Source organism: Oncorhynchus nerka, linkage group LG27 (genome assembly GCF_034236695.1).
Source record: "Oncorhynchus nerka isolate Pitt River linkage group LG27, Oner_Uvic_2.0, whole genome shotgun sequence".
NCBI lineage: Eukaryota > Metazoa > Chordata > Actinopteri > Salmoniformes > Salmonidae > Oncorhynchus > Oncorhynchus nerka.
Window position 1 is genome coordinate 49778905 of NC_088422.1, and position 17594 is coordinate 49796498.

At 41.7% G+C, this 17594-nt stretch overlaps 1 pseudogene; it reads right to left on the reverse strand.

Moving 5' to 3' along the window:
• Nucleotides 1-11146: 11146 nt before the first annotated feature.
• On the reverse strand, nucleotides 11147-12164 carry LOC135565116 (anti-sigma-I factor RsgI2-like; annotated as a pseudogene).
• Nucleotides 12165-17594: the final 5430 nt, after the last annotated feature.

Consider the following 17594-nt stretch of genomic DNA (forward strand, 5'->3'; position numbering starts at 1 on the left):
AGAGTAATTTTCAGAATTAGTAGTTCGAACTGTTTGGGTATGGACCTGGAAAGTATGACATTACTTTGCAGGCTATCTCTGCAGTAGACTGTGACTCCTCCCCCTTTGGCAGTTCTATCTTGACGGAAGATGTTATAGTTGGGTATGGAAATCTCTGAATTTTTGGTGGCCTTCCTGAGCCAGGATTCAGACACAGCAAGGACATCAGGGTTAGCAGAGTGTGCTAAAGCAGTGAGTAAAACAAACTTAGGGAGGAGGCTTCTGATGTTGACATGCATGAAACCAAGGCTTTTTCGATCACAGAAGTCAACAAATGAGGGTGCCTGGGGACATGCAGGGCCTGGGTCTACCTTCACATCACCCGCGGAACAGAGAAGGAGTAGTATGAGGGTGCGGCTAAGGGCTATCAAAACTGGTCGCCTAGAGCGTTGGGGACAGAGAATAAGAGGAGCAGGTTTCTGGGCATGGTAGAATATATTCAGGGCATAATGCACAGACAGGGGTATGGTGGGGTGCGGGTACGGCGGAGGTAAGCCCAGGCACTGGGTGATGATGAGAGAGGTTTTATCTCTGGACATGCTGGTTGTAATGGGTGAGGTCACCGCATATGTGGGAGGTGGGACAAAGGAGGTATCAGGGGTATGAGGAGTGGGACTAGGGGCTCCATTGTGAACTAAAACAATGATAACTAACCTGAGCAACAGTATACAAGGCATATTGACATTTGAGAGAGACATACAGCGAGGCATACAGTAATCACAGGTGTTGAATTGGGAAAGCTAGCTAAAACAGTGGGTGAGACAACAGCTAATCAGCTAGCATAACAACAGCAGGTAAAATGGCATTGACTAGGCAACGGGGCCGACAGATAAAACAAACAAGCAGAATGGAGTACCGTGATTAATGGACAGTCCAGCGTGCATCAGCTATGTAGCCAAGTGATCAGAGTCCAGGGGGCAGCGGTGGATGGGGCAGGGGGGCTGGGCTGGCGAGTGTTATCCAGGTTAAAAAACTAACAATGACTAAATAGCTTGTAGCTGGCTAGCTGGTTAGCTTCTGGAGGTTCTTGAGTGTGTTCTAAAAATAAAGATAATAGCGATTCCGTATCACATTGGGTGAGGCAGGTTTCCGGAAGGTATAAACAATTTTTTTTTTTTTAATCTGGAAGAGATAAAGTACATATGGACCACTGCGTGGGTGGAAACGCTAGCCAGGAGTAATCAACCAGGGTTGCTGTTTAGCTCGATAGCTAGTTGTGAAGATCCAGCTGAAGAATGTTCCGTTTGTGGTGGGAATCCGGGGGTAAAAAATTAAATAGGTCCGTTATGCTCTGGTTAGCGTCGCGTTGTTCGAACTGGCGAGAGCTTTCCGAGCTAAAGGTTAGTTGATGACCGGTTAGCTGAAGACCGCTAGCATTGCTGGTAGTTAGCTGGCTAGCTTCAGTTGAGGGGGTCCGGTTCCGAAGTAAATATAAATACTTTAGGAAAAGTAGCTACATTGGCGGGTTGCAGAAGAGTATTTGGAAGCTTAGGTTTAGCAAAATGTTTTTAAAGATATGCTAAGAAAAAATATCTAAAACGAAAAAGAGACGATATTTACAGAGAGACGATACGACGGGACGACTTACTGCTACGCCATCTTGGATCATAAGATGAACAAAATGGAGTGATTTCTCCTACATAAATAATCTTTTTGGAAAAACTGAACATTTGCTATCTAACTGAGAGTCTCCTCATTGAAAACATCCGAAGTTCTTCAAAGGTAAATGATTTTATTTGAATGCTTTTCTTGTTTTTGTGAAAATGTTGCCTGCTGAATGCTAGGCTTAATGCTATGCTAGCTATCAATACTCTTACACAAATGATTGTTTAGCTATGGTTGAAAAGCATATTTTGAAAATCTGAGATGACAGTGTTGTTAAGTTTTTTTAGGAGTTGATTTAAGTTAATTAAACATTGTATCATACATATACATTGATTTGATTAAAACGTATCATTACGAATTATCATTAGGTTTGGTTTATAGTTTCACGTTTGAGTTTCTGAATCGATGTAGTGTAGTGTTTTTGTGTTTTCTCCGGGAAAATGGATATTTCACTGTCTCTCTCTGGAATGTTTCCAGGGACTATACTCTTGGGGAGAGTGAGTGAAATTGAGGCCATAAACTACCACATTGGAGGGGGCCTGGAAGTTTTTTGTTTTACACACGCAAATTATTTTGATAAAGGAATGTTCGAGGAACATGGAAATACAAAAATGTTGGAACTAGTTGATTGTTTGCAAATTGTTTTATATAGTGAAAAACACTGCTTTGAAGGGTTTTGTATGACCTATGACCTTTTGATGACTTTCCGTTGTGGCTTGATCACCCGCATTGGAAAGCCATTTGGATAATACATTTATGGTCATTTGTAATACTGCTTTCAAAATAATTTCTGTAATTGGTAAATATGTTTCTTAGCCATATTTGTAATTTGGACTACTGTGAAAAGGGAGAGGTCATTGCTTTTAACTAAGGATATGCTGCTTTAAGTCTATTTTCCTATGGCCATGGGGGTTAAATCATTTTTTTTTGTATTACATTTCTTTTCAGTTTTGTTTTACATTACTCTCATACGGAGAGATGTGTGTAAAACATGAGGGAGGATTTCAGTTTTTTGAGGGTTTGAATTGAAGTTATACAACTTAAGTGATATGTGAAGGAGTGTATTGTATTGTTGAGTGTATTGTATTGTGTTTGTTTTGTTCTATTCCCGAGGTATAGGTCTAACTTCTTGATCCTTGGCTCTACGATGGAGTTGACAGTGAGATGGGGAGTATAAACCAATTTGAAAGAATAGTTTCAATAGAATGTTTTGATATTCTCTGTGAAATAGGTTTAGATATGTGTATTAAGAATAATTGGTAAAAGTAATCATTTATCATGTAGTTAATGAACTGAACTAAACTGTTGTTCTGATCTGTTCTTTCGAAGTTATCATGAAAAGTGACATCAGACAGTATCTTAATGCATGGAAGAGATAATTGGACCGAATGGTGTGTGTACCTCAAAACCCCCTCTAACTGGCTGAAGAAGGGTGACAAAGGTGTTGAAGGAGGCTTTCCAAACAACTTCTACCGAGAGAAAAGAACCAAGCCAGAAATTGGTGTACAGTATCAGATCTAAGCTATCAACTGCTTTTCTTTCATGAGTCCACTTGGAGTGATCATGGAGAAAGATCTGTTCTAACATTTTCTTATGATGCTGGTATATTGGTTGACGAATGGACAAGACATGAGTGGTAAAGATGAGACATTGAAATTGGGACATTATCATGGGCCATCCACTCTGAACTGTAAAGCTATCTGAAGAAAAACGAAAGAGACGCCAGAAGATGCAGTGCCTGAGAGGGGGGGGGTTGGTCAACTGTGCCATTAAATTCTTTATACTTTTGTGGTATCAGGTTGATTGAAGAGGTCTACACCATGTAAATTGTAGTAATTTAGATTAAGAATGCATTGAGATACTGATCTGTATTATAATCATGATTAAAAAAGTTAATAGTAGAATTATGGGATAATTATACGGAATGTAAGTAAATCTGCTAATATTGATGTGTGTTAAATTGAGGTTTTTACTTTGAGTGATAAGACAAATTTGAATCACTGAGGAATGCTATTCTAAATATTGGTTGGATAAATAGTTGGGTTGTTACTTATGATTTGGAATATGAATGATTTCACTGCCCTATTCTCTATTCCTGAGTATATTTCTGAGCATGAGGACTTAGAGGGATGTCTGTCCTATAATATGTATTGTAGTATTTTTTGGGAAGATAAGTGCAATCGTCACCTTTAAAATTAAGATGCGGGGCTCAATTCAATCCAAACCGCATTGCAGTATTTACACAGTATCTCTTTTTAGAATGGTCTCATAGATTGGTTTTGGTTACTGTATAAATCCCCTTGGGCTGAGATCCCGCTAACGGGATCGATATGACAACAGCCAGTGAAAGTGCAGGGCGCCAAATTCAAAACAACAGAAATCCCATAATTAAAATTCCAAGCATACAAGTTTTTTTACACCATGTTAAAAATGCCCTTCTTGTTAACCCCACCACAGTTTCTGATTTCAAAAAGGCTTTACGACGAAAGCAAACCAAACGATTATGTTAGGTCAGAGCCAAGTCACAGAAAAACACAGCCATTTTTTCCAACCAAAGAGAGGAGTCACAAAAAGCAGAAAGAGATAAATTAATCACTAACCTTTGATGATCTTCATCAGATGACACTCATATGACTTCATGTTACACAATATATGTATGTTTTGTTCAATAAAGTTCATATTTAAATAAAAAAATCTCAGTATACATTGGCGCGTTACGTTCAGTAGTTCCAAAACATCTGGTGATTTTGCAGAGAGCCACATCAATTTACAGAAATACGCATAATAAACATTGATAAAAGATGTACAAAACATAGAAACAGATTTCATTATAGTTACTATGAAAAATTCTATGCGGGTGGGTTGGTTGCGGTGAAAAAGCTGTCCTGATGTCAGGTATTGGGTGGGGCTTGGAATTAATGTGCCCGGCATGGGGCAGCTCCAAACTAATGGCCCGTGCCAGGTTCTCATTTATAAACGTTGTGTATGCACAAATATGCCCCAAAACACACATGTGCCAGTTTAAATGCTTAAATTAGCATTTATAAAACATTTACTTGATGTGCTCCCACAAACCTTAGGCCATGTGTACGCACAGGCAAAACAGTAGCCTTGTGCAGGAATATACAGTGCCTTGCGAAAGTATTCACCCCCTTGGCATTTTTCTTATTTTGTTGCCTTACCACCTGGAATTCAAATAGATTTGGGAGGGGGTTGTATATATCATTTGATTTATACAACATGCCTACCACTTTGAAGATGCAAAATATTTTTTCTTGTGAAACAAACAAGAAATAAGACAAAAAAACAATTACAGCTGCAAGTCTGTCTCTATAAGCTTGGCACATCTAGCCACTGGGATTTTTGCCCATTCTTCAAGGCAAAACTGCTCTCGCTCCATCAAATTGGATGGGTTCCTGCTGGTGTACAGCAATCTTTAAGTCATACCACAGATTCTCAATTGGATTGAGGTCTGGGCTTTGACTAGGCCATTCCAAGACATTTAAATGTTTCCCCTTAAACCACTCGACTGTTGCTTTAGCAGCATGATTAGGGTCATTGTCCTGCTGGAAGGTGAACCTCCATCCCAGTCTCACATCTCTAGAAGATTAAAACAGGTTTCCCTCAAGAATTTCCCTGTATTTAGGGCAATCCATCATTCCTTCAATTCTGACCAGTTTCACAGTCCCCGCTGATTAAAAACATCCCCAATGCACGATGCTGCCACCACCATGCTTCACTGTGGGGATGGTGTTCTCGGGGTGATGTGAGGTGTTGGGTTTGTGCCAGACATAGCGTTTTCCTTTATGGCCAAAAAGCTACATTTTAGTCTCATCTGACCAGAGTACCTTCTTCCATGTTTGGGGAGTCTCCCACATAGCTTTTGGCGAACACCAAACATGTTTGCCTATTTTTTTCTTTAAGCAATGGCTTTTTTCTGGCCACTCTTCCGTAAAGCCCAGGGTTATCTTTGTTGCCTCTCTGATTAATGTCCTTGTCACGCCCTGACCTTGGAGAGCCATTTTTTATTTCTCTATTTGGTTATGTCAGTGTGTGATGTGGGGTGGGCATTCTATGTTCTATTTTCTATGTTTTGTATTTCTTTGTTTTGGCCGGGTATGGTTCTCAATCAGGGACAGCTGTCTATCGTTGTCTCTGATTGGGTACCATACTTAGGCAGCCCTTTTTCCCACCTGTGATTGTGGGTAGTTAACTTTGTTTGTGGCACTTAGCCCTGTTGAGCTTCACGTTGTTTTCTTGTTTTGTTGGCGACATTTATCTTAAATAAAAATAAATGTACGCTCACCACGCTGCACCTTGGTCCTTTTCTTCAGACGCCAGTGACAGCCCTCCTTGCCTGGTCCATGAGTTTTGGTGGATGTCCCTTTCTTGGCAGGTTTGTTGTGATGCCATATTCTTTCCATTTTGTAATAATGGATTTAATGGTGCTCCGTGGAATGTTCAAAGTTTCTGATATTTTTTTTATATCCCTCCCTGATCTGTACTTCTCTACAACCTTGTCCCTGACCTGTTTGAAGAGCTCCTTGGTCTTCATGGTGCCACTTGCTTGGTGGTGCCCCTTGCTGAGTGTTGTTACAAACTCTGGGGCCTTTCAGAACAGGTGTCTATATACTGCAATCATGTGACAGAACATGTGACTGAAATAAAGTCCACCTGTGTGCAATCTAACTAATTATGTGACTTCTGAAGGTAATTGGTTGCACCGGATCTTATTTAGGGGCTTCATAGCAAAGGGGGTGAATACATGTCCACACACCACTGTTCCGTTTTATTTTTTATTTTTTTAAATATATTTTGTGTATGTCCTTTACATGAAATACAATTAAAATTCTATTTCAAATTACAGATTGTAAAGCAACAAAATAGAAATAAGGCCAAGGGGGGTGAATACTTTTGCAAGGCACTGTATGATTACACTCTTATTCATAACAAAAAGCAGTTAGCTAAATATAATAACTAGATGCAATCATTTGCTGTTAGCGAGAAGAGCAAACATTTTTTTCCCTATATTTGCATTTTAAAATAATTACAAATAGGCATTTATTTCCTATTATTTATTTAATTTCCATGATCATTGCAGAATAAATTCCTCACCGTTTCTGACTGATGGTTTCATACTAGCGAAATCGCCAACCAGTTTATTTGGACCTTTTCACAGTAGTAAATAGATTAGCTATTTCAAGAATTTTGCTCTATTGCGACCCAAAGCGCAGTTAACCTCTTGAACCTATGGGGGCGCTGTGTCATTATTGGATAAAAAGACGTGCCCGTTTTAAGCGCAATATTTTGTCACAAAAAGATGCTCTGCATGGAATTGACAGCCTTGGAAAGACAAAACTCTGACATCTCCAAAACTGCAAAGATATTATCTGTGAGTGCCCCAGAACTAATGCAACAGGCGAAACCAAGATGAACTTTCATACAGGAAATGCCCCAGATTCTGAAGGCGCTGTATTCCAATGTCTCCTTATATGGCTGTGAATGCGCCAGGAATGAGCCCGCGCTTTCTGTCTATTCCCCGAGGTGTCTGCAGCATTGTGACGTGTTTGTAGGCATATCATTGGAAGATTGACCATAAGAGACTACATTTACCTGGTGTCCCGCCCGGTGTCCTGTGTGCGTAATCTGTAAGTCCATGCGCGTTCCATTTCTTCAGAAGAGAAAGTAAAAATCCATTGTGGCAGTTATCGTCGATAGATATGTGAAAAACACCTTGAGGATTGATTCTAAACATTGGTTTGTCATGTTTCTGTCGATATTATGGAGTTAATTTGGAAAAAAGTTCGCGTTTTAATTACTTATTATTATTATTTTTTCCTTACCCAAACGTGATGAACAAAACGGAGCGATTAGTCGACACAAATAATATTTTTTGTAAAAACGGAACATTTGCTATCTAACAGAGTCTCCTCATTGAAAACATCTGAAGTTCTTCAAAGGTAAATGATTTTATTTGAATGCTTTTCTGTTTTTTTGTGTAAATGTTGCCTGCTGAATGCTAACGCTAAATGCTACGTTAGCTATCAATACTGTTACACAAATGCTTGTTTTGCAATGGTTGAGAAGCATATTTTGAAAATCTGAGATGACAGTGTTGTTAACAAAAGGCTAAGCTTGAGAGCAAATAGATTAATTTCATTTCATTTGCGATTTTCATGAATAGTTAACGTTGCGTTATGGTAATGAGCTTGAGGCTGTAGTCACGATACCGGATCCGGGATGGCTCGACGCAAGAAGTTACATTTAGAACTGCCGGGTCAAATTTCTCAAGTAGACAATACTTAATTTAACCATTGCAGAATAAGTTCCTCACCTGTTCTGGCCATGATGAGTAATCCTGAAGTAGCCATCCAACAAATTACCATGAGCATCTCAATTAATTGGGCCTATTATAATTTCAAGTTTTTGCTCTATGCATCTGAAAGAGAGTGTGGTTTATAACATTCAGTCGAATTTAACAGTTTTGCACTTAAGTGTGAGAGGTACCACTGTAAGTAGGCCTACTGCAGTTTTCATTTTTTTCAGAGTAGACAATGTTTCAGATTTCCCAGGCAGTGCAGCATATTTAGGTTCAGAAAAAAGTTAATGAAAATCATTATTGAATTCAAACAATCTGTTTACAGGTCCACAACAATTAGCAATTGTTTTTGTCTTTTAGAAACAGTCAGATACAACAACGGTTGTAAATTAGGCCCTAGGACTCTATGTTCCTCCAAATGTCTTGCTCTCGCAGTGAAGGCAGAGGCTGAATCACAAATGGCACCCTATATCAGTGGTTCTCAAACCTCGGGAATCCCAAGTTGTTCCATGCATTTGATCTATTCCAGAGCTAGCACACCTTGAACTTGTCCAATAATCATCAAGCCCTTGACTACAACAAAATTGTGAAACAGCTGGGTGTCCCCGAGGAGTGGTTGGAGAACCATTGCCCTACACAGTGCACTACTTTTTAATTTTTTTACCCCCTTTTTTTTCTCCCCAATTTTGTGGTATCCAATTGTTGTAGTAGCTACTATCTTGTCTCATCGCTGCAACTCCCGTACGGGCTCGGGAGAGACGAAGGTTGAAAGTCATGCGTCCTCCGATACACAACCCAACCAGCCGTACTGCTTCTTAACACAGCGCGCATCCAACCCGGAAGCCAGCCGCACCAATGTGTCGGAGGGTACACCGTGCACCTGGCAACCTTGGTTAGCGCTCACTGCGCCCGGCCCGCCACAGGAGTCGCTGGTGCGCAATGAGACAGTCCAGTGTGTCCTGTGCCTCCTCTCCGCACTCGCCCTGAGGTACGTGTCATCAGCCCGGTGACACCTGTACCGGTCCCACGCATCAGGCCTCCAGTGCGCCTCCACAGTCCAGTACGCTCTGTGCCTCCTCTCCGCACTCGCCCTGAGGTGCGTGTCATCAGCCAGATGGATTATTCCACTGCATCATAATTCCAGTGGGTCAGATGTTTACATACACTAAGTTGACTGTGCCTTTAAACTGATTGGAAAATTCCAGAAAATTATGTCATGGCTTTAGAAGCTTCTGATAGGTTAATTGACATTATTTGAGTAAATTGGAGGTGTACCTGTGGATGTATTTCAAGGCCGACCTTCAAACTCAGTGCCTTTTTGCCTGACATCATGGGAAAATCAAAAGAAATCAGCCAAGAATTGTAGACCTCCACAAGTCTGTTTCATCCTTGGGAACAATTTCCAAACGCCTGAAAGTACCACGTTCATCTGTACAAACAATAGTACGCAAGTATAAACACCATGGGACCGCGCAGCCGTCATACCGCTCAGGAAGAATACGTGTTCTGTTTCCTAGAGATGAACGTACTTTGGTGCGAAACGTGCAAATCAATCCCAGAACAACAGCAAAGGACCTTGTGAAGATGTTGGAGGAAACAGGTGCAAAAGTATCTATATCCACAGTAAAAACGAGTCCTATATCGACATAACCTGAAAGGCCGCTCAGCAAGGAAGAAGCCACTGCTCCAAAACCACCATAAAAAAAACAGACTATGGTTTGCAACTGTACATGGGGACAAAGACCGCACTTTTTAGAGAAATGTTCTCTAGTCTGATGAAACAAAAATAGAACTGTTTGGCCATAATGACCATCGTTATGTTTGGAGGAAAAAGGGGGAGGCTTGCAAGCCGAAGATCACCATCCCAACCATGAAGATCGGGAGTGGCAGCATCATGTTGTGGGGATGCTTTGATGCAAAAGGGACTGGTGCACTTCACAAAATAGATGGCACCATGAGGTAAGACAAATTGTGGATATATTGAATCAACATCTCAAGACATCAGTCAAGAAGTTAAAGTTTGATCGCAAGTGGATCTTCCAAATGGACAATGACCCCAAGCATACCTCCAAAGTTGTGGCAAAATGGCTTAAGGACAACCAAGTAAAGGTATTGGAGTGGCCATCACAAAGCCCTGACCTCAATCCTATAGAACATTTGCAGGCAGAACTGAAAAAGCGTGTGGGAGCAAGGAGGCCTACAAATCTGACTCAGTTACACCAGCTCTGTCAGGAGGAATGGGCCAAAATTCACCCAATTTATTGTGGGAAGCTTGTGGAAGGATACCCGAAATGTTTGACCCAAGTTAAACAACTTAAAAGTTAATGCTACCAAATACTAATTGAGTGTATATAAACTTCTGACCCACTGGGAATTTGATGAAAGAAAGAAAGAAATCATTCTCTCTACTATTATTCTGACATTTCACATTCTTAAAATAAAATAAAGTGGTGATCCTAACTGACCTAAGACAGGGAATATTTACTAGGATTAAACGTCAGGAATTGTGAAAAACTGAGTTTAAATGTATGGGCCTCTGTATGCCTATGTAGTCATTTACAACATTAAACAATGTCTACACTGTATTTCTGATCAATTTTATATGGACAAAAAATGTGATTTTCTTTGAAAAACGAGAACATTTCTAAGTGACCTCAAACTTTTGAACGGTAGTGTGACTCCTCGTGTAGCCTATTACCGGCAAATTTGGAGAGTAATGACAGAATCTTCGAAAGTCAGCAGGAGCAGGAGGAGAATAGTTAACAAATTTTCCTTCTGGTTATCTAGATCTCTGGCTCAGTCTTGAGTCACTTGTGTATTATTTCATCAAACAGTAAGCTTAAAGCATCAGACAAGCTCAATGCATATAGTTGATTTTAAAACACATAGGGTGTCTATATTATAGAAAAATACACATCTAAAAATGTCAACCAATCGATTGGTCGAAAGAACAGACGACTTTCGGTCAACCAAGATTTTCTGTCATCGGGGACAGTCCTAGTAATAATCGTGCCATTTAATCAGCTTCTTGATATACCACACTTGTTAGGTGGATGGACTATCTTGGCAAAGGAGAAATGCTCACTAACAGGGAAGTAAACAAAAAAAGTAGTATATTTTTTTCAGTTTCAGTTTAGAATAGATTCTCTACTTCTTATCTAATATACAATAAAAAACAAAAACTCACATTTCCTTTCCTCCTGAGCAGCGATCATCCTCTGTCAGGGGCATGATCCTGGCCTGGTCTCTGGGTGTCTTCAGGCCAACACCAGCCGCCCACCCCACCTCCACCTGGTCTTGGCTGGATTCTCTGGCAGAGCGAGGAACCGTCTGGGGAATCCACACACCATTCACTGTGGTCCTGTTAGGCCAACTCCTGTTGGTTCCCTGTTATCCCGGTGGAGGCTTGAGAGGCAGACTTACATGTCCGAGTGGTGGCCCCTCCGGCTCCTCTAACCTGTGCTTTGGTGGAGCCCTCTTCACAGGCTACACCACTTGGATCGAATCTCTGGCTGCATTTTTCCCTTTCTCCCCTGGCTTCATAGCTGCAGTCTTGGATCCAGGTAGACCAGTAGGGCTTTGGATGGTCGGTTTAGGCCTAGTGACAGGTTGCCTCAGCCCTGCTGGTTTACTGGTTCTCCCTGGAAGTGGTTTAGAGTCAATTCTGCTGAGAGCTTGGCTCCTCCTTTGCCCATTGTCCACATCCGAGGCACCTGTCCTCTGGTTATGTTTTACTCACGGTAGTGACTCGATTCGTTCTCCTCTGAGTAGTAACTGGCCTCTGAGCCACTGGGATTGTGCTTGGGCAAACTCTGTTTAAGACAAAGGTGGTGGTCGGGGTTGCATCAGGTGCAGGGATGGTGGCTATGGGGTGTGTGTTTCTAGGCTGTACCTGAGCAGACATGAGGCCTGTCTTGGTTTTAGCCGCTGTACTAAGACTCATTCTCACACTGCTAGATGTGCTGGGGTGTGTGCTCGCTGTATTGGGCCGTGTGTTGGTGTGTTTCCCAGTAGTGTTTGGCAGTGGTCTGGTTGTGTTGGCAGAATATGTCCTAACAGTGTTGGCCAGAAGTTTGGCAAAGTTAGGGCATGTATTGCTAGCTTTAACAGCTGGGTTGGGTTCAGTTCTGGGGTGGTTGGTGGTGCCTGGGCATGTTTTTGTAGGGAAAGTGGAGTGTGGTCTGGCTGGCACTATTTTCATGTGGGCAGGGTGACAAGTGAAAAGCATGAGCTGGGGCATACACAAAAAAGTTGGTAGAGGTGCTGAATAACGGCGAGTAAACTGTAGACTATACAAATAAATAGTTGCACACTGAGTGTACAAAACATTAGGAACACCTGTTCTTTCCATGACATAGACTGACTAAGTGCATCCAGATGAAAGATATGATCCCTTATTGATGAAACCTGTTAAATCCACTTCAATCATTGTAGACGAAGGGGAGAAGACAGGTTAAAGAAGGATTTTTAAGCCTTGAGACATTGTGCATGCGTGCCATTCAGAGGGTGAATGGGAAATACAAAATATTGAAATGCCTTATGGTAGTAGGTGCCAGTCGCACCGGTTTGAGTGTCAAGATCTGCAACACTGCTGGGTTTAACACAATTAACAGTTTCCCATGTGTATCAAGAATGGTCCACCACCCAAAGGTCATCCAGCCAACTTGACACAACTGTGGGAAGCATTGTCGTCAACATGGGCCAGCATCCCTGTGGAACGCTTTCAACACCGAGTCCATGCCCCAACAAACTGAGGCTGTTCTGAGGGCAAAAGGGGGTGCAACTCAATATTAGGAAGGTTTTGTACACTCAGTGTGTAAGCTGGCAGTAATTTATTGGGTAAACCACCAAAGTTTTGAATTTACTGTGCCTTCTTCAGCGTAATATCATGAATGCTTGAACCAGGTTACTATGACAGATTCCTCACTATTGTCATTGGTTGCACTAATTGTCTACATAACCTGGCTCATGCATTCATGATATTACCTTGAAGGTAGCACAGTGATGCCGAAACATTGGTGGTTTACCCAATAAATTACTGGGAGCTTATATATAGTTTGCGACTATTTCTATATATGTGTAATAAGAAAACAACATCCGTTAATATAGCTAGCTAGCTTAGCAACTTTTCTGCTTTGAATCAACAGTGGTTGCTGGATCGAATCCCAGAGCTGACAAGATAAAAATCTGCCGTTCTGCCCCTGAACAAGGCAGTTGACCGACTGTTCCCCGGTAGGGCGTCATTGTAAATTAGAATTTGTTCTTAACTGACTTTCCTAGTTAAATAAAGGTTAAATAAATACTAAACAGTGGGCCCAACTTCTCAACATCAGTAGATTATAATTGATAGTGCGCAAACTGCCAAGCTTGCTTTGAGAGAGTGTCAAGGAGGAGAGAACAGGGAGAATTACTTAAGTCATCCTTCACTGCAGACATGCTGCTTCTCTCTGCTTTAATGTCATCTCGGAGATAAGGTCTGAAATACGTCATGTGTGATAAGACATTATTTACACAAGTCCTTGGATAAGACATGTCAAACTGAAGTATTGCCATTAATGGCAGTTAGTTACTTCATACAGGCCATAGATACAGTAGCTGTCTAGCCAGGCAGATGTATTACTTTGGGTTGGAGGGCTTCAGTTTTCCCTTGACTGCTAAGTACTCCATCAACTTCTGCTTGCGCAATTATGTAAAAGAAAAAAGCAACATCAATTGATAAAAATACATGTTTGTTTATTTTATTTTTTAAAGCATTCAATCTTCAATAGCTCTTACACAAAGTGTGCCAAGACTATGAACATGATATATTGTGAATCAGGGGAAGATGGACACAAATCCACAGCGTTTGAAGATTTAAGGCAAAATAAATATAAAATTATTTACGCTCTTATCCAGAGCGACTTACAAATTGGTGCGTTCACCTTAAGACATCCAGTGGAACAGCCACTTTACAATAGTGCATCTAAATCTTTTAAGGGGGGTGAGAAGGATTACTTTATCCTATCCTAGGTATTCCTGAAAGAGGTGGGGTTTCAGGTGTCTCCGGAAGGTGGTGATTGACTCCGCTGTCCTGGCGTCGTGAGGGAGTTTGTTCCACCATTGGGGGCCAGAGCAGCGAACAGTTTTGACTGGGCTGCGCAGGAACTGTACTTCCTCAGTGGTAGGGAGGCGAGCAGGCCAGAGGTGGATGAACGCAGTGCCCTTGTTTGGGTGTAGGGCCTGATCAGAGCCTGGAGGTACTGAGGTGCCGTTCCCCTCACAGCTCCGTGGCAAGCACCATGGTCTTGTAGCGGATGCGAGCTTCAACTGGAAGCCAGTGGAGAGAGCGGAGGAGCGGGGTGACGTGAGAGAACTTGGGAAGGTTGAACACCAGACGGGCTGCGGCGTTCTGGATGAGTTGTAGGGGTTTAATGGCACAGGCAGGGAGCCCAGCCAACAGCGATTGCAGTAATCCAGACGGGAGATGACAAGTGCCTGGATTAGGACCTGCGCTGCTTCCTGTGTGAGGCAGGGTCGTACTCTGCGGATGTTGTAGAGCATGAACCTACAAGAACGGGCCACCGCCTTGATGTTAGTTGAGAACGACAGGGTGTTGTCCAGGATCACGCCAAGGTTCTTAGCGCTCTGGGAGGAGGACACAATGGAGTTGTCAACCGTGATGGCGAGATCATGGAATGGGCAGTCCTTCCCGGGAGGAAGAGCAGCTCCGTCTTGCCGAGGTTCAGCTTGAGGTGGTGATCCGTCATCCACACTGATATGTCTGCCAGACATGCAGAGATGCGATTCGCCACCTGGTCATCAGAAGGGGGAAAGGAGAAGATTAATTGTGTGTCGTCTGCATAGCAATGATAGGAGAGACCATGTGAGGTTATGACAGAGCCAAGTGACTTGGTGTATAGCGAGAATAGGAGAGGGCCTAGAACAGAGCCCTGGGGGACGCCAGTGGTGAGAGCGCGTGGTGAGGAGACAGATTCTCGCCACGCCACCTGGTAACTATTGACCGAATATCAAGTAAAAAAATATTTTGACCTCGGTAACGCCAATGTGCCCCGCAACATTGTTGTTGCAGGATGATGGCTATTCTCAAACTTTACGAACTAGCTAACGTTAACTAACTACGTAAAACGACATTCACGTACACTACTCTCCGTTGAGCTACGTTTGCATTTAGCTAACGGTACACCTTACCTTTTCTGTGGATTTTAGTCACCATTTCTTCCGCCTCCATTGCTGTTTGTACGAAATCTAGTCACTTGAGAAAAGTTTTATTAGTGTAAATTACTTGCTATTTCAATGGAATAAAAGTTACAGTTCGCTATTAGCCGGCTTCCGAGTTGGATGACCGTTCAAAACGATTTATCACAGTAGGAGTACGTTTTTCCGTGTTCCCAGTTGTCTTGAACGCACTGTATTCAGAGATTTCCTAGTTTCCAGTTGATTTGAACGCGGCATTAGACGCTCCTGACACCTGACAGATCTACAACGTCTGAATAGCAATATCATCTTGCGCTTAACTATGCGCCATTACAGGGACATCATCTGGAAAATGGCCAAGGGGAACAAGTTTCTGGATGAGAAGAAGCTCCGCATCAAAGAAGCTCTGATACTGCAGGATCAGGCTGCCAGAGAGAAAATGTGGCCGCTTATACAGAGGACACGACAAGAGGGAAAGAAGGCTGGGTTCAAGGGCCCACACGCGTTTATCCAAGGAAGAATGATTACTGGGTAACTCGGTTAACATTAACTAAATTGGAACTGTGAGTACTACCAAGAGTAGAGTTAACGTACTACCACAAATAAATGCACTACAACTGATGAACACTTGCCAACTAAAAAAAGGAAGTAAATAGATTTGTTATTCTGCTACCTCAGCCGAGTGTAATTTTCCGTCGGAGTAATCCTCTCAAGGTTCACTGTTTTATTGTTCACATTACTACTTGTGTTATCTAATTTGTGTTCTTAATTTTTTAATGGGGGAGTTCGTTTTCAATTCACTCAATATCGTTAGTCTGAATGCTAGGGGTTAGAGAATTTTTTTTTTTTTTTTGTAGCTTTATTTTTATATTGTAAACGCAGTAACGCAGATTTTGTCCTTCAGGAAACTCATCCGGGTGAAAGTGATTTGAAATTTTGGAAAGCACAACCAGATGCAAAGGGTTATACCTGGACCAACAAAACTAAGTCACGTAATTAGAATAGATTTATTCCTAATTTCCCCTTATTTGTTACAATTTGTTATAGAAGTAGATCATCAGTTGGCTTCCTTTTCTGATCATCACTTGATTTCCCTGAATTTACAAGCTACCAAAAGATCAAAAGGTACTCGAGGATACTGGAAATTAAACAACACACTTCTTAAAGATACTAATCTCATTGAAAACATCAAATCATTAGCTAAAGATATTTTTGCAAGAAAAGACTTGGGTCATGGAAGTAGATGGGAATTCTTCAAATATAAAGTCAGAGTGGTAGCCATTAAACGCGCCAAAGAGCTGATGCAATTAAAGAACCTTGACAGTTTTCTAAAGAAAGATAATCTGTTATGCAGGTGAGTGAGGACCCAAAAGCGGTTTAACAGAAACAGAGTCTTAATTAATGTCCAAACACAGGGAAGACATAAATCCTCTTCAGATGTATCGGTTGACAAAATAGACAACCCGCAGAGAGGGCGACAAATAAATCATAAAGTCCTCTGATCTTTACAGGAGAGTCCCCTTCTAGCAGCAGAGGAGAATAGCAGGGTTAGCGGCAACAGACTGCTGGTTTCTCCGGGTAGGCGCGGGTTGTAGAGGACAGAGGTACCTGATCACACGTAGCATCTGATGAAGAGGCAGATTACGACAGGACGGGACAAGGGTGAAGCAAACGAGAATCTGACAAAGACAGAAGCAGAAACAGAGAGAGAAATAGAGACCTAATCAGAGGGAAAAAAGGGAACAGGTGGGAGAGAGTAAACAAGGTAGTTAGAGGAGATGAGGAACAGCTGGGGAAGGAAAGGGAGAGAAGGTAACCTAATACGACCAGCAGGGGGAAACGAAGTGAAGAGAAAGAACAGGAACAAGACATAACATGACAATACATGACACTATCTGAAGAAGAGGAGTCTGTATTCAAATATTTACAACTAGAATTAGAACAGACTTACACGGATCTGGCAAAGGGTGCCTTTGTAAGGTCAAGTGGAAAATGGATTGAAGAGGGTGAAAGAAACACTAGTTACTTTTTTGCACTTGAAAAGAGAAACTACAAAAGAAAAGCAATAACTGTACTCAACATCAACAATGTTTTAAGCAAAGATCCCATTACAATATCATCATTTGTCAATTCCTTTTCTGAAAAGCTTTTACAGCTCTCAATTTCAGGAAGAGGGTTGTGAAATCTACATTTGCCACATTCAGAATGATTTCCCTGTGATTGAGGATGATTTCCACTCAGTTTGTGAATTCAAAACTGATTTCCACTCAGTTTGAGGCTCTGAATTCAATGAAAAAAAGGAAAACACCTGGCCCTGATGGCCTGTCAGTTGAATTCGATAGACAGTTTTGGGAGTTACTAGAAGAACCAATTTTTTATGTTTCAAGATTGCATTAAGTGGGCAATGGTCTCCACTATGAAACAGGGCCATATTTAA